The 22,026-nt window shown below is 44.8% G+C and overlaps 1 protein-coding gene across 2 annotated transcripts in view; it reads right to left on the bottom strand.

The window, feature by feature from the left end:
* Positions 1–10,700: 10,700 nt before the first annotated feature.
* The window catches only part of LOC109746277 (uncharacterized), a 47,709-nt gene continuing 36,383 nt past the window's right edge, over positions 10,701–22,026 (bottom strand). The window contains exon 7 of one of the 2 annotated variants that reach the window (XR_006667178.2): positions 10,701–10,925. The gene's annotated coding sequence lies outside the window, so the exon portion shown is untranslated. Of the gene's footprint in view, positions 10,926–12,558; positions 14,150–22,026 lie in introns of those variants that run through there. The other variant, XR_012188793.1, reaches the window with a different exon arrangement.

Raw genomic sequence — 22,026 nt, forward strand, 5'->3', positions numbered from 1 at the left:
GGCACTCAACTCGCGGATTCCCGAGGTGACATTGGGGTAATCTATGCATAGGGGTTGATGCACGTTCTTGCCTTTGTTTCTCCGGTAGAAATCTTGGGGCACTCTTTGAAGTTCTTTGTGATGGATTGAATATTATGAATCTGAATTTTGCTTTGGTGTTATTTTAGTATGAACTCTTGGTTAGATCGATCGGAAAGAATAGCTCGTGTTATTTTAGTACGAACTCTAGGATAGATTGATCGGAAAAATAGCTTTGAGGTGGTTTTGTACCCTACAAAGAATTATGTCTTATGTTCTCCGCTAGATAGGAACTTTGGAGTGATTCTTCGTTGCATGTTGAGGGACGGTTATATGATCCAATTATATTAGCGTTGTTGAGAGGTTGCACTAGTGAAAGTACGGACCCTAGGCCTCATTTTCAAGCATTGCAATACCGTTTTTGTGCCCGTTTACTATTTTGCTACCTTGCTATTTTTATTTATTCAGATTATAAAAATATATTTCTACCATCCATATTACACTTTTATCACCATCTCTTCGTCGAACTAGTGCACCTATACAATTTGCCATTGTATTGGGTGTGTTGGGGACACAAGAGATTTCTTGTATTTGGTTGCAGGGTCGTTTGAGAGTCCAAGGCCTTTTGTTCTTCTTCGCATCCATTATTTTGGCAAAGTTTTTTTGGTTCTCAGAAAGGAACAGTTTGAAAAGGGCAGAAGTTTTTACTGGTTCTCCAGGAAAGTATGTTGCTCGTGCGGAAACTATTAGCGGATTTCAACTAATCCTTTCCGCGCTGGAGAGATAAGCCCATGGCTCTTTCCATTGTGCAAGCAAGATTGGTTGGATTAGCTCACTTTTCCGCCGTAAAAGATGGGATCGACCAGTAAATAGACAATTATTGATATTTCATCCTTGTGAGATTGTCAATTTTGTACCAAAGGTCTTCATCCTACACCTCTCACGAATTGATAAGGTCATCCACTTGAGGGAAAATTGCTACTGTCCTACAGAACTCTGCGCTTGGAGGCCCAACACGTGTCTACAAGAATAACGTTGCGTAGTAGACACCAATCATGGAGTAGTTGGAACTGAGTCCACGTTCCACCATCCCTTGGCACTTGAAGATCTCCTGCTCCACTACTTCGAGCCTGGCCTCCACGCTTCCTGTCTTCTTGGGCCCTTGCAGTTCCCTGATACGTCTCCAACGTATCTATAATTTTTTATTGTTCCATGCTATTATATTATCTGTTTTGGATGTTTTATATGCATTAATATGCCATTTTATATTATTTTTGGGACTAACTTATTAACCTGGAGCCCAGTGTCAGTTTCTGGTTTTCCTTGTTTTTGAGTTTTACAGAAAAGGAATATCAAACAGATTCCAAAGAGAATAAAACTTTACGATGATTTTTCTTGGACCAGAAGACATCCACAGAGCTTGGAGGCCAAGTCAGAAGAGTCCAGAGGACTCCGCAAGCCTCCAGGGCGCGCCCCTGGCTTGTGGGCCCCTCGGGAGTCCACTGACCTCCCTCTGAGTTCTATAAATCCCCAAATATTCCATTATCAATAGAAGCGTCCACCAAAATACTTTTCCGCCATAGTAACCTTCTGTTCCGTGAGATCCCATCTTGGGGCCTTTTCTGGCATCCTGCCAGAGGGGGATTCGATCACAAAGGGCATCTACATCAACCCTATTGCGCCTTTCGATGAAGCGTGAGTAGTTTACCATAGACCTACGGGTCCATAGCTAGTAGCTAGATGGCTTCTTCTCTCTCTTTGATTCTCAATACCATGTTCTCCTCGATGTTCTTGGAGATCTATCCGATGTAATCTTATTTTGCGGTGTGTTTGTCGAGATCGATGAATTGTGGATTTATGATCAACTTATCTATGAATATTACTAGTACAAATGCCCGTGCGTTGCACCGGGCGAAAAATTAAATATAACCTGCTCCCCTTGCCATTATGCAATAATTTTTTAATCCAATTTCACGGGGACATTATCTTAGTGCTTTGACACAAATCACCCTTCTACTTCTTCCTTTACCCGCTGTCCCTGTGCCGCCAATCAAAACACATTATCACAATCTACCTGCAAAAAAGGACATTATCACCATCAACGAAATAGGTCATTCGTAACCCTCCCACGCGCACACTTTGAATTCCAAACACGTAACCATGCCATCAGCACTCAGCATCAAGTTCTGACTACCATCGCTGACATGTATGCACCATACTCGGCACCCTTCCAATCGGCTCACTCCATTTGCCATTCCCTCCTCTCTTTCCTCTTCCTCATCAGATCATGTAATAGTGCAACTGTAAATTCGAGTAAAACCGCTCCATCATCTCACTAAAGTTATCTAAGTCACTAAACACTGCTCTCTGCAAACCATTTTGTTTGAATATTACTCAAATCTACATTCTAAAATATGTCTACATACATCCGTATGTAGTCTATATTGAAATATCTAAAAATACTTATATTTAGGCGGAGGGAGTAGAAAATAAAAGGCATGAAAGTGTATACTAAGTAATTTCATATTTGGTTTCTGATGAGGACATCAATACCATTGTTACCCCCACAGCCCCTACTGTTACATATACTGGACCAATTACTAGAGCTCGCGCACGCCAATTAAATTACCAGGCACTTTCGTTTCTCGGTAATGATTCTAATGTTCATGAGAATATGATGCTGCCTAAATTGGATACATTTGTTTTGCTTACAAATGAAGGGCCTAGCTTGGAGAAGGATGAACATTGGAGCAAGAACAAGCATGGAGTTGATGGAATGCACAAGGGGAACAAGAATGGAGTTACAAGTGATGATTTCAGGACTTTGAAGCCACCATAAGGAGTGCATGAAGCATTGGACGAAATATACAAGATGCCACTTCATAAATTTCGTCCAGAGGCTATTCTAGGTGTTGCGTCACCTTATTATTGGGACAGGCCCATGTAATTTCGAAAGACATAAGTATAGGCTGTTTTTAGAGTCCGTATGTGTGGGGAAACAAGAGATAGGGTTGGGTTCGGACCCCTTCCCCAAGGGCCACGAAATTTCCCCCTCTTCCTCCATATATACAGCCCTTAGGGCACCGTTTAGACTTTGGGTTTTGTTTAGATTAAAGTTCGCCATAGCTGCAACTTCGCGTACTTCGTTTGTGTTCAACGACCAGACAGAGGCGTCACAGAACCCCACCTTGATCAATAAAGCTTGCCTCTTATATTCGCAATATCCAGATTGCAATCTTAGTTTCTTGCTTGTTCTTCGTTTGCCTGCAGGAAACAGACCTTCGTGGTCAGGTTGATCATGCTCCGGCGTGGTCAATAACCTCTCGGAGTTGGTTTAGCAATTGCTAAGGCACGACGTCCTCGCACGTTCTTAGTCGGATCGTCAAAGTCGACTTCCTCCAAAACGATAGCCACCATCTCATCAAAAGACGGGACACCTTTGCCTCTATCAAGTGGTATCAGATTTCCAGGTTGCTCGGTGAGATTTTACAGTTTTTCATAGTTTAGATCGAGTCTGTTCTTCATACCTGTAGTCCACGAAAAAGCCAATTTTTTTTAGGGTTAGTTCATCCTATCCGAACTAGTCTGAGCCTTTACATAGTCTTTTCAGTATTTTGCTTTGTTGAATTTGCGGTTGCATCGTCATGTCAAGTTGCTGGTCTTAGCGTCTAGTCTTTTAGAGTTTCGAGTTCTGGTCATAAGTTGTCACGCCGCCACCGCACCATCATCATCGCCCCTGCCACCTACCACCACCGCTTATCTGCCACCGCTCTGAGTCCGTATCCATATACCACCACCAATCCGTGTCCATATACCACCACCAATCCATATCCATATACTACCACCGCTGCCATATACCACCACCGATCCATATCCATATACTACCACCGCTGCCATATACCACCACCGATCCATATCCATATACTACCACCGCTGCCATATACCACCACCAATCCGAGTTCCTTTCATATTAGGCTTGTTTTCGAGATCCATCTAGTTTCCGATTCGTGTTTCCTTGCCTGAGTAGGTTTCGAAAAAAAATTAGGCCAAAATTTCGGCGACCGAAAATATTTTTTCCATATCCTATTTTTAGGCTTTTCTGAGTCTTTTGAGACACTCGCCATCATAGTGATTTTTTGTCGCCCTTTTTCGTCATCGCAGCCCTGATTTTTGAAAAAAAATAGTCAAATTTTTTGTGTGCCCATCCTGTCAGTTTGACCTGGGAAGAGTTTTGAGACACTCGCCATTATAGTGATTTTTCGCAAAAAAAGAGGAGCGCAACAAAAAAAAGAGCGCAAAAAAAAACAGAGCAAAAAAATAATCCAGAGTGTGCTTTTCCCTTGTTTACGTGCAGCGCCGTGATTTTGTTAGTATTCTAAGCTCGCGTCTCTAGCACGATCTAGCCTAGGACCAGCACAGTACCGTCATTGAGCGTTTATTCAACTTTGCATCTCTGAATTGATGCTGACGCTTTTTGCTACCATATTATAATCCTTCCCAGCTCCACATACATCTACATCGTGCATTTGACTCTCCCTGGTAATCGCTCTATCCAAGCTTTGAGAGTTTTGACTACATCGGTTGCCGATCACCGCCTGCTGCTGGGTAAGAACTGATAAGAATTTGAGATTTGCTTGACGGATTTGTGACACCCACCACCACCACCACTTGTTAGTAGTCTGTAGGATCATATTCTTGTGTGTTTCTATTGCTGCTAACCATGCCAGGATCACAAGCTGACGAGATTGACTGGGAGAACTTAACGAACAAGGAGCTTCATGATAAGTTTCAACAAATGATGACTGAACAGGTGCAAGATGTGCTGAACAATTTTGAAGAGGCCATGGATAATATCACTGGCCTTGAGAAGACGTTTGAAACGAAGCTCGACAACAGATTTAATGAACTGCTTGCGCGTCTTCCACCACCGGCTACACCTGCCGCACCTCTGCAACAACAACAACGACTACCTCCACGTCATGAAACAGCCCTCCGCCGAGCGAGCCGTTTCCCTCTTCAGTCTGGCCAAACTGTTGGTGTTGCTGTTGATACTTCTATGGCTCCTGCTGCTGAGGAGGAGGAGGATGATTATGCGGGAGATTACGAGGATGAGGTTGATCAAAATCAGAACTACGTGCAACCACCAGCACCACAAGCACCAGGTCGTCCACATGCAAATAATCACAATGGTAGGGCTCTCCGTCAGGTACGAGATCATGACCATCTTCCTAAACTGAAATTGAATATTCCACCATTTGAGGGTAGATATGTTCCTGATATATATCTTACTTGGGAGTTAGAAACCGAACAACGTTTTACATGTTTAGAATATCCCGAGGAGAGACGTGTTGCTGCCGCATTTTGTGCTTTCACTAGTTTTGCTTGTGTTTGGTGGTCTGAACATTGTAGATTATATCCGAATAATATTCCAACTACTTGGGGTGCTTTGAAAACTGCTATGCGTACTCGTTGGGTTCCACCATATTATCAACATGAATTACTTAAAAAATTACAGCGTTTAAGACAAGGAAAAAAATTCTGTAGAGGAACATTATCAGGAATTACAAACTGGCATGATTAGATGTGGTATTGTTGAGGATAATGAAGCTATGCTTGCACGTTTTATGGGTGGGTTAAATAGAGAGATTCAGACCATTCTAGAGTATAAGGAGTATAATAATATCACTCGTTTATTCCATCTTGCTTGTAAAGCTGAACATGAAGTGCAGGATCGACAGGCATTGGCGCGAACTAACTTTTCTGCAGGTCGACCTTCATCATGGACACCATGTGCATCCTCACCTTCGAGGGCACCATCACCTCCATCAGGTGCCACCTCCAATCGTGATACAAGAAAGCAGGCAGAACCACCACTATCTGCCAAGAGCACACCTGTCGGGCCTGCACAGAGCTCTTCTTCTTCCATGGCATCAACAGGGCACACAAGTGATATTATTTGTCGTCGTTGTAAGGGAAGAGGTCATTATGCGAGAGAATGCACATCCCAGCGTGTGATGATTGCTACTGAGGATGGTGGGTATGAGTCCGCTAATGACTATGATGAGGAGACTTTGGCTCTTATTACACGTGAAGAACACGGTGAAGATGATTCTGATCATGAGACGCAATACATGGCTCCTGAAGATGCTGATAGGTATGAATGTTTAGTTGATCAATGTGCTTTGAGTGTGCAGGTTACACAAGCTGAGCAAAATCAGAGGCATAATTTGTTCCATACAAAGGGAGTTGTGAAGGAACACTCTATTCACGTCATCATAGATGGAGGGAGCTGCAACAACTTGGCTAGCATGGAGATGGTGGAGAAGCTATCTCTTACCGCAAGACCACATCCACATCCTTACTACATCCAATGGTTCAACAACAACGGCAAGGTTAAGGTAACACGTACTGTTCATGTGCATTTTAGTATCTCTACATATGCTGATTATGTTGATTGTGATGTGGTACCTATGCAAGCATGTTCCTTATTACTTGGTAGACCATGGCAATTTGATAAAAATTATGTACACCATGGTAGAAACAATCAGTATACTCTTGTTCATAAGGATAAAAATATTACTTTGCTTCCTATGACTCCTGATTCCATTTTGAAAGATGATATTAATAGAGCTAATAAAGCAAAACAGGAGAAAAAATAAGAGTGAAAATCAGATTGTGGCAAAAGAATTTGAGCAACAAATGAAGCCTAATAATAAACCATCTAGTGTTGCTTCTGAAATTAAATTGAAAAGTGCATGTTTACTTGCCACCAAGTCTGATATTGATCAGCTAGATTTTAGCAAATCTGTTTGCTATGCTTTTGTGTGCAAAGAGGCATTATTTTCATTCGAGGATGTGCCTTCCTCTTTGCCCCCTGTTGTCAGTAACATTTTGCAGGAGTTCGCTGACGTCTTCCCACAAGACGTGCCACCGGGATTACCACCTATTCGAGGGATTGAGCATCAAATTGAGTTAATTCCCGGTGCATCGCTACCCAACCGTGCACCATACCGTACCAATCCAGAGGAGACGAAGGAGATTATGCGTCAAGTACAAGAGCTGCTCGACAAAGGTTATATACGCGAATCTCTTAGTCCTTGTGTTGTTCCTATTATACTAGTGCCTAAAAAAGATGGTACGTCGCGTATGTGTGTTGATTGTAGAGGCATTAATAATATTACTATTCATTATCGTCATCCTATTCCTCGGCTAGATGATATGCTTGATGAATTGAGTGGCTCTACAATAATCTCCAAAGTTGATTTGCGTAGTGGATACCATCAAATTCGTATGAAATTGGGAGATGAATGGAAAACAACATTTAAAACTATGTTTGGTTTATATGAGTAGTTATTCATGCCTTTTGGGTTAACTAATGCACCTAGTACTTTCATGAGACTAATGAACGAAGTTTTACGTGCTTTCATTGGACGATTTGTGGTAATCTATTTTGATGATATACTGATTTATAGCAAATCTTTGGAAGAACATTTGGAACATTTACGTGCTGTTTTTATTGCTCTACATGATGCACGTTTGTTTGGTAACCTTGGGAAGTGCACCTTTTTCACCGACCGAGTGTCTTTTCTTGGCTATGTTGTTACTCCACAGGGAATTGAAGTTGATAAGGCCAAGATTGAAGCTATTGAGAGTTGGCCGCAGCCCAAAACAGTCACACAAGTGAGGAGTTTTCTTGGACTCGCTGGTTTCTATAGGCGTTTTGTGAGAGATTTTAGCACCATTGTTGCACCTCTCAATGAGCTTACAAAGAAGGATGTGCCTTTTGTTTGGGGTACCGCACAGGAAGAAGCCTTCATGGTGTTGAAAGATAAGTTGACACATGCTCCTTTACTCCAACTTCCTGATTTTAATAAGACTTTTGAGCTTGAATGTGACGCTAGTGGAATTGGATTAGGAGGCGTGCTATTACAAGATTGCAAACCTGTTGCATACTTTTCTGAAAAATTGAGTGGGCCTAGTCTGAACTATTCTACTTATGATAAAGAATTATATGCTCTTGTTCGGACCTTAGAAACATGGCAACATTATTTATGGCCCAAAGAATTTGTTATACATTCTGATCATGAATCTTTGAAACACATTAAAAGTCAAGCAAAACTGAACCGTAGACATGCTAAATGGGTTGAATTCATTGAGACTTTCCCTTATGTCATTAAACACAAGAAGGGTAAAGAAAATGTTATTGCTGATGCATTGTCTCGTCGTTATACTATGCTTTCACAACTTGACTTTAAAATATTTGGTTTGGAGACCATCAAAGATCAATATGTGCATGATGCTTAATTTAAAGATGTATTGCAGAATTGTAAAGAAGGTAGAACATGGAACAAGTTCGTCATTAACGATGGGTTTGTGTTTCGTGCTAACAAGCTATGCATTCCAGCTAGCTCCATTCGTCTTTTGTTGTTGCAGGAGGCGCATGGAGGAGGACTAATGGGACACTTTGGCGTGAAGAAGACGGAGGATATACTTGCTACACATCTCTTTTGGCCAAAGATGAGACGGGATGTTGAGCGTTTTGTTACTCGCTACACTACATGTCAAAAAGCTAAGTCACGACTCAATCCTCATGGTTTATATATGCCTTTGCCTGTACCTAGTGTTCCTTGGGAGGATATATCTATGGACTTTGTTTTAGGTTTACCTCGAACAAAGAAGGGGAGGGATAGCATATTTGTTGTCGTGGATAGATTCTCTAAAATGGCACACTTTATACCATGTCATAAAAGCGATGATGCTATTAATGTTGCTGATTTGTTCTTTCGTGAAATTATTCGCTTGCATGGTGTGTCAAATACTCTCGTTTCAGTTCGTGATACTAAATTTCTTAGCCACTTTTGGAGATGTTTATGGGCTAAGTTGGGGACTAAACTGCTTTTTAGTACTACATGTCACCCCCCAACTGTTGGACAAACTGAAGTAGTCAATAGAACATTGTCTACTATGCTTAGGGTTGTTTTGAAGAATAATAAGAAAATGTGGGAAGAATGCTTGCCTCATATTGAATTTTCTTATAATTGTTCTTTGCATTCTACTACTAAGATGTGCCCTTTTGAAATTGTGTATGGTTTCCTACCTCGTGCACCTATTGATTTGTTGCCTCTTCCATCTTCGGAGAAGGTTAATTTTGATGCTAAACAACGTGCTGAATTGATTTTAAAAATGCATGAGTTAACTAAGGAAAACATTGAGCGTATGAATGCTAGATATAAACTTGCGGGAGATAAGGGTAGTAAACATGTTGTGTTTGCACCTGGAGATCTTGTTTGGTTAAATTTGCGTAAGGATAGATTTCTCGATTTGCGCAAATCAAAGCTAATGCCACGTGCTGCTAGTCCTTTTAAGGTGTTAAAGAAAATCAATGATAATGCATATAAATTTGAGCTACCTGCAGATTTTGGGGTTAGTCCCACTTTTAACATTGCAGATTTGAAGCCTTATTTGGGTGAGGAAGATGAGCTTCTGTCGAGGACGACTTCATTTCAAGAAGGGGAGGATGATGAGGACATCAATACCATTGTTACCCCCACAACCCCTACTGTTACATATACCGGACCAATTACTAGAGCTCGCGCATGCCAATTAAATTACCAGGTACTTTCGTTTCTTGGCAATGATTCTAATGTTCATGAGAATATGATGCTGCCTAAATTGGATACATTTGTTTTGCTTACAAATGAAGGGCCTAGCTTGGAGAAGGATGAACATTGGAGCAAGAACAAGCATGGAGTTGATGGCATGCGCAAGGGGAACAAGAACGGAGTTACAAGTGATGATTTCAGGACTTTGAAGCCACCATAAGGAGTGCATGAAGCCTTGGACGAAATATACAAGATCCCACTTCATAAATTTCGTCTAGATGCTATTCTAGGTGTTGTGTCACCTTATTATTGGGCCAGGCCCATGTAATTTCGAAATACATAAGTATAGGCTGTTTTTAGAGTCCGTATGTGTGGGGAAACAAGAGATAGGGTTGGTTACGGACCCCTTCCCCAGGGGCCACGAAATTTCCCCCTCTTCCTCCATATATACAGCCCTTAGGGCACCGTTTAGACTTTGGGTTTTGTTTAGATTAAAGTTCTCCATAGCTGCAACTTCGCGTACTTCGTTTGTGTTCAACGACCAGACAAAGGCGTCACAGAACCCCACCTTGATCAATAAAGCTTTCCTCTTCTATTCGCAATATCCAGATTGCAATCTTAGTTTCTTGCTTGTTCTTCGTTTGCCTGCAGGAAACAGACCTTCGTGGTCAGGTTGATCGTGCTCCAGCGTGGTCAATAACCTGTCGGAGCTGGTTTAGCGATTGCTAAGGCACGACGTCCTCGCACATTCATAGTCGAATCGTCAAAGTCGAGTTCCTCCAAAACGATAGCCACCATCTCATCAAAAGACGGGACACCTTTGCCTCTATCAGTTTCACAGCACAAATTTGTATTCCTGTCAGGAATTTTAGGAATTAGCTTTTGAGTTTTATATAGACAGATTCTCTTGTTGCAGCAGCAGAATGGTCGTTGCCATTGACACGCAAAGAGAAAACTTGAGAAGTGTAATTGTACTCAAGTGTGGAGCACACATCATCATTATTTTGAGCTGGTTGAACCTTTGTTTTAGACTATCTTTTTTCTGGTTTTATTCCATGACGCTACTGTTTGTGTCGTTCCGTTATCTTTTGATAGTGAAACCATATACACTCTAGGTCATACAAAAAAAACACAGCATCATCAGTTTGGACTAAGATGAGCAATACAAATCTTTCATGAGATCGTGTGCTGCTCAAACAAATGTACATACATCAGACAACAACATTGGGTACTCATACAGGCATACACCATGTGTAACTATTAACAAATGGGAGTGTAGTGCTCCAATTCCGTAAGAAGCGAAGGCTGTAAGTTACAGAAAGTTGGCAGTGATTTAGTCCAATCATCCAGAAATGAACTAAATCATTATTAGGTACATATAATGAGAAGAACAAAAAAAATTGTAACAATTAAGTATTAACACGAGGGTATAAAAATCCAAGAACTAACAGCTCTCTTGGGCCATTGCCAGATTATTAGTTTGTTCTAGAGTATTTTCAGATTTGTCGGCACGACCTTGGGCCATTATCATATCCTGACCTTGTTGTGTTTAATGCCTACATTTAGGTTATCGTCTGAAATCAGTCACCAGCAACAAGGCTACAAAAGGCTCTGCATTGGGGTATCATCAATTTTCACAAGAAAACCTAGAAAAAATAGAGTTTGTAAACAGAGCAGTCTGTCGATAAATGTTCGATAGTGATCAAGAATGCATAGTTAGGAGAGTTCCAAGAGGAAACAGAGTCCTGGAAATTTGCAAGGCTCTCTGTAGTTTGGGACAACAAAAACAAAACATATGCCTCTCATATAATTTGTTTTGTTCAATTTAAAAATGTTTCTTCAATCATGGAAATAGATAAACTGTCATAGGCATACTCCCAAACTATGTGTGCCCCACAGAAAAGGCTCGAGAGAAGTCAAAACATATGAATAACGATGACCGGAGCATCTGCATGATTTTAATAGAAGGCACGAGAATAGAAAGTATAGCTCTGCATTTACCATGCATGATGATGCCACACAATTAATACAAATTAACTGAATTATAAAAATCAAGGCAACATATTTCTTTCAGTGGTTGTAGCATACACATTGGGGTTGGTCTCTAACAGAGCACGTGAACTGAACTAACAAAGTTGAAATAAGATGAAGTCAATTAGCAAAACCATGTTTTATTAGGGTGATAATAAAGATACAAATTTGACCTCAACGATGATGTAAGCCCTCACATATTTTTTATGGTAGTTTAGTATTATGTTTCCCTTCTGGGATAATGGCAGGTAAATATCTTGTCCCGGTATTATGCATACATCCAGTATGACTCTCAGCCATGCTTTTCTCATGAACAGATTGTTGCTAGATAATATCCAAGTCTAGACTCTAGATTTAGGAGATGAAACAGAGGTAGAAGTTGTCAGGACCCCAATCCTAAGTCACACCGATCTAGCATGTAACACATCATATCACTTTGCGGCCTCACGCACGGTATTCCCACGGGTGCCACCTTACCTGGCCCGGGACCGTTTGCGCCTTTTGGCTCACGTATATGATAGTGTCGCTAGCATCCATATGACAAAGAACCCGGGCCGACATGACTAGTCGTAAACCCAAAGTGGCACTAACTTACAGGGACAGGCATACATGACCCAGCAACGAACGTGTCGGTCATCAGCGAGTGAATCCGGGCTGTAGCAGCTGGGCTAACAGGACTCCGGAGAATCCGGGCTGTAGCAGGCTAACAGGACTCTGGTAGACACCGCGTGACATTTCCCCGAAGGGTCAGACACAGGAACGAAGAAGGACACATGCCGGCCAGCCTAGGTGTTCCGGAGCAGTAGCAAGCTACCATGGCTCAGTGGAAGCACTAGGAGACATTTCCCAGTAAGAGAGGCTACCAAGGATAAACAACTAGGTTGCCGGATCCCACACATACCAAGCATTTCAAATCATACACACAATATGCTCGATATGTGCAAATACAACATGGAATCACAACAAAACTCTACAACTCAAAGTATTTATTCGTTAGGCTCCGAGGAGCCAAGTATTACAAACATGGGTCTCATGACCCAACATACAGAGCATACAAGCAACAAGTGGAAGCATAACATGTCTGAGTACAGACACCTACAAATGAAAAAGGCCGAGAAGCCTGACTATCTACAAGACCCTGCCGAGGGCACAAGATCGTAGCTGAGGTAACCAGCTAAACGTTAAAGTCCACGCGGAACTACTAGCAAGACTGAAGTCTCTCTGCAAAAACATAAATTAAGCAAATGTGAGTACAAATGTACCCATCAAGACTTACATCAGAACAAACTACATATGCATCGGTATCAACAACGGGGGTGGTGGAGTTTAACTGCAGCAAGCCAGCTTTGACTCGGTGGCTATCCTAAACTACGACTGCAAGTAACTCTTTTGAGGTGGCGCACACGAGTCCACATATTCACCATATCAATACACCACTATGGATCCGCTCCTGTCTCCCTACGAGAATGCCATCCATAGCACTCACGCTTATCTTGCGCATTTTAGAGTATCCACTTTCACTTGTCTATGAACTGTATAGGCAACCCAGAGGTCCTTTACCGCGGACGCGGCTATTCGAATAGATGATGTTAACCCTGCAGGGGTGTACTTCTTCACACATGCTCTCACCACTTATCGCCGTCTACACGACATGTACTCGGCAACCTTCAAGCGGAAGCCCAGCGAGGGTGTCGGCCACGACTTGACTAACCACACAAGTCCCTAGTCCAGGTTTATCGCCTATTCAGGTTACATCCGTAGGGAGTCCGGCCGAGGTTTCCACATACGGCCCCGAACGATGTGTGCAGGGTTCCCGAGACACCAAACGGGCGCTCGGTACACCATGCACGAGCCTACCGCGTCACAGCCCAGCCCTCGGGTCAGCGCTGCGCACGGCCTCCAGCATAGTACAAACACTAGAAACTACTTGCAACTCCCGGACAGAGGACAGGGGCGGTTAATAAGTCGAGAGGGTCCATTGGTTTCGGGCCCAACGCGTGGTAGTAGATGTTCATGGATCACAAACACAGAACTCAGTTCCTGAGGACGGTTTCAATGAGACAACCCACCATGTACTCCTACATGGCCGCCCACCGCTACCTTTACCAAATCGTGTTCACAAACTTAGCTCACACACAGTAAGACATGTTCATCACCATTTCAATTCATCCCCGATTAATTAGACCTGACTCAACTCTAAGCAGTAGCAGGCATGAAAAACAAGCATGAATGAGTAGGCACATCAGGGCTCAAACAACTCCTACTCATGCTAGTGGGTTTCATCTATTTACTGTGGCAATGACAGGTCATGCAGAGGAAAGGGGTTCAACTACCGCATCATGTAACAGTTGAATCGTTGTTGTCCTAATGCAGTAAAAGAGAGCAGGAGCGAGAGAGTGGGATTGTATCGGAATGAACAAGGGTGTTTTGCTTGCCTGGCACTTCTGAAGATAGTATAGCTCTTCATCGGTGTCATCGAACTCATCGTCAGAACACGTCTTCTCGAGAGGGAACAACCACCAGCAACAGAGAAGGAACACAATCAATGCAATGCCACAATATGATGCATGAATGTGACATGGCAAAATGCTGTTATTTGAGCTAATGTAGTTAGCAACGATTTAAATGGAGGTGGTTTGAACACTAGATTCAAATTCAAACTGTCTTATACAAATTGTCTTATACAGTAACTTTAAGTTGTTCAAACATGCATGAAAATGGTACATATGGATAGATTGGGTTTTTCTGATCATTTTTCATATATGATTTATTTCATTTGGAGTTACAGATTATTTTCTATGATTTTTAGAAGTTTTGGATATTTTCTGAAATAAATAAATCATTTCTGATTTATTATAAATCCCAGAGAATATCTACTGCGTCAGCTTGACGTCACTGTGATGTCAGCAGGTGAACGGGGCGGTCCAGGTCAAACTGACCAGTGGGTCCCGTGTGTCAGATTCTAACTAAACTAACCTAATTTAGTTAGCAGGGCGGCCCCACCTGTCACTGACCCAGGGGAGGTCAAACCCCTGGTCAACCGAGGCTAAATGGCCGGCGGCTCGACGCCGGTGAAGCCAGACGCGGCGGCGAGGTGCGGGATTCCTCCTACGATGACCAAATGGCCGGCGGAGGGCATCTACGTGACGCGGGCACTCGTCCGCGTCGAGTGGTGGCGGTGGTTGGGCCTGGGGTGGCCGGAGTCGTCGCTGGCGTCGACCTTGGCGGTCGCCGGAGCTCGGGTGAGCTCGGGGTCGACGCTACGGCGGCCGGGGCAGCTCGTGCGGGGCACCTACATGCTCTACGTGGCGCGGGGAGGAAGCTGAGCACGGCGGCGGCGAGCACAGGCGGCGGCGCATGCGGGCGAGCAAGATGCGGTGGCTATGGCGCACGAGAGCGAGAACGGAGAGGGGGAGAAGGGTCAGTGGCTCATGGCGAGTGCAGGGGAGCGAACGGCGAGCTCGGGGACGGGCTGGAGACATGGTGAGGTCGCAGGCGATCTCGGCGGCCGAGCGGGGAAGAAGTCGCCGGGGCGGCGATGCAGGACGAACGAGCGCTCGGGGCTCGGTCGAGGCGAAGCGGCAGACGACGGCGGAGATCGTGGTAACACGGGGAGGCGAGGGGAGCATGGTAGGCGCGGGTTCGATGGCAGCGAGCGAACGGCGGCTTCGGCCATGGCGGGGAGAGGGCGAGGGAGAAAGCAGGGGAGGAAAAGAGAGGGCCGGATCGATCGGGACGGCACCGAGGAGAGGATCCACGGCGTCGCGCTGTCCCGGGGCTGCAGGCAGGCAGCTCACGTGGCGCGCTGTGCGTGCGCGCGCGTCGGGCACGCGCTCGGTGTCACATCCTAGCTAGTTCATGCATTAGAGTGTTGCATCATGTCTCTTTTCCAGAAACTTGAAATGGGGAAGACAGAAACCCCCAGCACCCCCTCTGAAAACAACTAGGGTTTAGTAAAATTATCTGAAATGCCCTTCTAAAAAGTCCACCCTTTTTGTCTTGGGTTAGGACCTCTGACAAAATGGGTTCACAATTTTCTACGACACATAAGGTCACTGGATTAATTCTTTATCTATTTGCATTTGGGCATTTAAATGCTATAAAATAATTCAAATGCCCAAATAATTCTGGATTTAAGTGAGGGCTGTTAGGAATAATCCCAACAGAGCCCACAATTATTTGCAGGATTTTTGGAAACGTTTTAGTATTTTTAATAAAGCCTCGCAGTTACAGAAAAAAATAGGAAAAACAAAACAGAATAAAGAGAGGGAGAGAATCTTACCTGGCAGCCCACTGGCCGGCCCAGCACTGTGCTGGCCCGCGCCAGTCAGCTGCTTCCTCTCGCCAGAGCAGGCAGAGAGGTGACGCCGGTGTGCGCGAGCTCGCCATGGCGCCACCTGCTTGCCGCCCACGCCGCTGGACGCGCTGGTCGACCTCCACGTCGCCCGCTCGACCGCCCCGACACCCCCATTCGCCCGCTGCACCTCTCCCTCGCTCTCTCTCGCCATGGCCGAAGCAGCCGCCGTCGTCCCGCCGACGTAGCCGCGCCCACCGTCGTCCTCGCGCCGCTCCACCGTGTCCACAAGCTCCGCCTTCGTCCGCTGCGCCGAGCCAGCCGAGCCCCGAGCGCTTGCACGCTCTGCACCGCCTCCACCGACCCCGTCTTCGTCGATCACCGCCGGAGATCCATCTCGCCGTCGCCGCCGCAGCAGCTCGTCCCCGACCTCGCCGTCTGCTCCGTCGCAACCACTGTGAGCCTGGCCACCTCCCTATCCTCTCCATTCTCCCTCTCGAGCCCCGTAGCAACTGCACGTAGCTCACCCGCACGCGCCGCCGCCGAGCTCGTCGCCGACGAGGCTCCGGCCATCCAACGGTCGCACCACTATGGTCGTTAGCTTCACCGCATCGCCAGGAGCCCGTAGCACCATCGCACGCCCCTCGCCGCGCTCTCTAGCTACGGGTTCGACTACACCCGTACCCCGGCAGCCGCACAGCTCGTCGCCGGCGTCGATTCCGGCTACCCCGAGCTCCACCACCACCACCAATCGATGCGGCTCGTTCCCAGCTGCGTATAGATGCTCTCCGCCGCCCATTTGGTCGCCGGAGCACGGATCCCGCACCCCACTGCCGCGTCTGGCCTCGCCGGCGGCTAAACGCCGGCGAGTTGACCCCGTTTGACCCAGGCTGACCCCCTCCCCTGAGTCAATGACAAGTGGGGCCCGCCTGCTAACTAACCTGGATTAACTTTTAATTAATTCTAAATTAGTTAGTTAACTAATAGTGACACTGACGTGTGGACCCCACACGTCAGGTTTGACCTGGACGACCCCGCTGACCAGCTGACGTCACCCTGACGCAATGCTGACGCATTAATTTAATCACTGGAATTATTTTTATACAGGAAATTCCAGAAAATACCACAAACTTCAAAAAATCATAGAAAATAATCTATAGCTCAGAATGAAAATATTTATATATGAAATATGATCAGAAAAATCCAATCTATCCATCTGCACTGGTTTCATGCATGCTTAAGCAAATTAACCTGCTGTTTAGTGCAGAACAAGATAAAGCACTATTAAGGGCCATTTACGAGCTTGGAATTTGAATCTTTGATTCAAAATGGTTCAAACCCATCTGGTCTTAGTTGCATTAGCCCAATACATTCATTTTTCCATCTCTCATGCATGCATCATATTGTTGCACTTTGGTTGGTGTTGATTGTGTTTCGATGTGCTCTTCGTGGTAGGTTCTGCCTCCGGGGATATTCGTGAGTATCCAACTGAAGGGCAGTATTCCACTACCACTCCGTCAGGCAAGCAACCCACTGATCATTTTGATACAAACCCAACTTCTCGCTTCTGCTCTCGTTTACTGCATTAAGACAACGCGTTTCAAACTGCTGTGTGTTGCGGTAGTTGAACCCACTTCCTCTGCATGACCTATCATTGCCACAGTAACTAGATGAAACCCACTAGCATGTGTAGGAGTTGATTGAGCCATGTTTGTCTTTCCTACCATGCTATGCTTGCTATGCTTAGAGTCGTGTCAGGTCTGGCTCATCGGGGTGATGAACTAGAGTGAAAGGTTGTGTCGGCAATGAGAGTGAAGTGTTGAATACAATTTGGTAAAGGTATCGATGAGAGGCCATGTAGGAGTACATGGTGGGTTGTTTCATTGACCGTCCTTAAGAACTGAGATCTGTATGTGTGATTTAAGATCAGCTACTACCACGCATTGGGCCCGAAACCAATGGACCCTCTCGGCTTCTTAATCACCCTTGTCCTCTGTCCAGGAGTTGCAAGTAGTTTCTGGTGTTTGTAGTAAGCTGGAGGCCGTGGACAGCGCTGACCCGAGGGGTGGGCTGTGATGCGGTAGGCTCGTGGCCCGGTGTACCGAGTCGCCCGTTTGGTGTCTCGGGAACCCTGCACACATCGTTCGGGGCCGTATGTGGAAACCTCGGCCGGACTCCCTGCGGGTGGAACCTGAATAGGCGATAAACCTGGACTAGAGACTTGAGTGTTTAGGTAGGCTATGGCCGACACCCTCGCTGGGCTTCCGCTTGAAGGTTGCCGAGTACATGTCGTATAAACGACGGTAAGTGGTGAGAGCGTGTGTGACGAAGTACACCCCTGCAGGGTATTGAACTATTCAAATAGTCGCGTCCGCGGTAAAGGACTACTTGGTCGCTTATGCAGTTCATAGACAAGTTAATGGTTACTACTAAAAGACTCAAGATAAGTGTGAGTACCGCGGATGGCCCTCTCGTGGGATGACGAGGGAGGATCCACGGTGGGGTATTGAGATGGTGATTAGTGGACTCGTGTGCGAAAACTATTTTACAAGTGGTGTCTCGTAGGATAGCTTAGCCAAGAGTCAAAGCTGGCTTGCTGCAATAACTCCACTACCTTCTTGAGAATGTGCATGTATAATAGGATATGTTGTAAGACTTGCTGAGTACCTTTGTACTCATGTTGCTTTAATTACTGTTTTCGGACGACAACACCGCCCCCTCCGATGGGTTCTATGTAGATCTCGACGTTGACGAGTGATTTGCCACCCAGGTGGTGATCTGAGCTTGTGAAGGGCCTATGTAGATAGACAGGCTTCGTCAAGCCTTCTTTCTTTCTAGTTGTCTGTACTCAAACAAGTTTGCTTCCGCATGTGCTTGTATGTTTGTATGACTCGAGTGTTGGGTCATGTGACCCCTATCTGTATGAACATGTTATGTATGGCTCTCCGGAGCCTTTAAATAAAGTACTTTGAGTTGTAGAGTTTTGTTGTGATGCCATGTTGTATTTACACATATCGAGCATATTGTGTGTATGATTGAAATGCTTGGTATGTGTGGGATCCGACAATCTAGTTGTTTATCCTTGGCAGCCTCTCTTATGGGGAAATGTAGTCTATGGCTTCCATGAGCCATAGTAGTCCGCTACAGCCCGGTTCACCGGAGTCCTGCTAGCCCAGCACTACTGCTCCGGACACTTGACTAGCCGGCATGTGTTTCACTTCGTTCCTGTGTCTGTCCCTTCGGGGAAATGTCACGCGGTGACATCCGGAGTCCTGCCTAGCCTGCTACAGCCCAGTTCACCGGAGTCCTGTTAGCCCAGTGCTACAGCCCGGATTCACACGCTGCTGACCGACATGTTCGATGTTGATTCATGTATGCCTGTCCCCATACGTTAGTGCCGCTTTGGGTTCACGACTAGCCATGTCGGCCCGGGTTCTCTGTCATATGGATGCTAGCGACACTGTCATATACGTGAGCCAAAAGGCGCAAACGGTCCCGGGCCATGGTAAGGCGACACCCGTGGGAGTACCGTGCGTGAGGCCGCAAAGTGATATGAGGTGTTACAGGCTAGATCGGTGTGACTTAGAATCGGGGTCCTGACACTCGGCGTCCGACTGGCGCTGGGTTGAAGATGACTGGCAAGTCGCCAGGTGGGCTGGGCCTCTTCTGCCAGGTAAGGCCCAGGTGAGGTTTCTCTTCTCTCTTCCTTTTTTGTTTTTGTTTTTGTTTTCTTTTTCTACTGTTGTTTTTTATTAGCATAAATGCCAAACCATTTTATAAAATGCTGAAAATATTTATGGGCACCTCTGAAATTAATTCCAACAGCCCAAAAATACTTTCAAAATTATTTGGACATTTAAAAAATATTTATAGCATTTAAATGTCCAAATGCAAATACTTTATGATTTAATTCAAAGATCCAAAGTGTCCTAGAAAAGTGAGCACCATTTTTGGAAGAGGTTCTGGACCAAGGCAAAGATGATGAGCATTTTAGAAGGGCATTTCAGGTTCATTGAAAAGATTTAATTTTAAACCTAGTTGAATTCATTTGCTGCTAGGGTTTAACAGTACCCATTTCAAATTCATTTGAATTTTAAACATGATGACATGATGATCAAGTAAAGACAACAGGGGCTGAGCTAGGGCTGTGACAACTCACCCCCCACTAAACAAGAATCTCGTCCCGAGATTCAAGACATGACATAAGAAGACAGAGGGAATACGGAACTGACACATTCTTCACGATCCATTGCATTTCTCGAAGATGTTGATTCATTGCTTCAAATTGATCTTGACATCTTTGCTTTTGCGAACTTCATCCAACATGATGACGACAGAAAGAAAATCTACAGGAATCGATCTCCTCGAAGGTGGAGCACTCAGGATCAACTCATGGAGTTAGACGTTGAAACATCTCTTGAGCTGAGAAAGAAAACACACATCTAGGGCAATGGCAAGAGGTATATGACAACGGTTCGATTGGGTAGGCAAAAATACCATGCTTAAGATGATGGTGCATGGTTTCAAGATAGCGAGGAAATAATTGCCATGATTCCATAACGGGACACCTTGGGGGAGGTGACTCGTAGAAATATTCCCTTGAGTGGCAAAAGAATTACTTTTGATATAGAAATCATTGAAATTCTCTAAACCATCCCAAGGAAAATCACCAACGATCGTTTGAAGGAGTTCGGAGAAATGGCATACTCAGTTTGGAAAGAAAACTAGAGTTATAAGACAACCTAGCAAACGGAAAGCACATTCCAGATGGTGCCGAGGATATAACCTAGTGACTGAGCGGGCTCTCAACAAATTGAGCATTTCCTTACTCATCAAGGTCTTACCAACATTCGTGCCAAGATGTTGGTGACACCTCGTACTACCATGATGGGTGGAGGATGCAGATGCAAAGGAAGATAACACCTTCTCAGATTTCACCTTAGCGAGGCCAAGGAAACAAAATCTAGATGATCGACCGAGAGACATTTAGCACTCTGCTTCTAATGTTCTCCTTGATGTGCTAGCGTAACCCATTTATAGATATGGTTTTGTATCTAGAACATCAAGTAAACGGTCGGACTTCGGGAGCACAAGAATCCATAAGGAACAACTACTAGAGTAAATCCTACGAAATCCTTATGGGGAGGTGGCCAACTTCCTCAATCAAGATACTACAATAGTAGGTCTTCCGGCTGGGTGTGTTGGCCACGACATCCACTTTACCGGTTACAGAGAGACCAATATTATAATTCTTGGAATATGTTCCAATCATTACATCTGCCTGAGATTCAGATCTGGTTGGCGTCAGGATATTCCAGACTCATCAAGTCTAGAAAGAAAAATGTAAGTTTGCAACACAAATCGACGAGATGGCGTTGCGAGATTCTCAGGGAGTGAACTACGATATCAAGCTCCAAAACATGAGCTGGTTCTGCTACATACATGTGAACACGTTGTCCAAGACAAGCATGACCATATAGTAGTCTTACAACGAAACACTACCGAGTTCTGATTGAGAACCATCATTGCGGAGAGCGAAGTCCTGCGCATGTACCTTTGGGTCCTTAAGGATTAGCACTTAAGAAGTTCTTTTCCTTGAACAAATCAATCAGTGGCTTGGTGTGCTAGGGATTCATATAGAATGAAGGTTGCAAGTCTCCAGACCACATAATACTTCGCACGTATGCATGACTGACTTGGGATGTTTCCAGAGGAAGCAAAACAGACTTTTCAAATTCACGGCGTCAACTTGCATCATATGCATGTGAATTAGAGGAAGTCACCTTTTCCATCAAAACATAAACTTCATGAGCTAGCACGAAGAAAATGCTTTCAAAAGTTTCCAACGCTAACTTAGATGTTCAACACGAATCATGGACAAGATGAAATGTTGTCAATGGGCTCAACAACAAACCATCCAGGCTTCCATATAGATGGAATTCCACAATTAAGTGAAGACGGTGATAGCATTGGTCAGACCAAAGGATGTAATGGTGTATGCCTGATGGATCAACCACGAGTAAGACAACATTACGAACATCGTTGGTTCTGATTTGATTTGAGGATAGCCCACACTCAAAT

This window comes from Aegilops tauschii, chromosome 7 (assembly GCF_002575655.3).
Source record: "Aegilops tauschii subsp. strangulata cultivar AL8/78 chromosome 7, Aet v6.0, whole genome shotgun sequence".
NCBI classification, from domain to species: Eukaryota; Viridiplantae; Streptophyta; class Magnoliopsida; order Poales; family Poaceae; genus Aegilops; species Aegilops tauschii.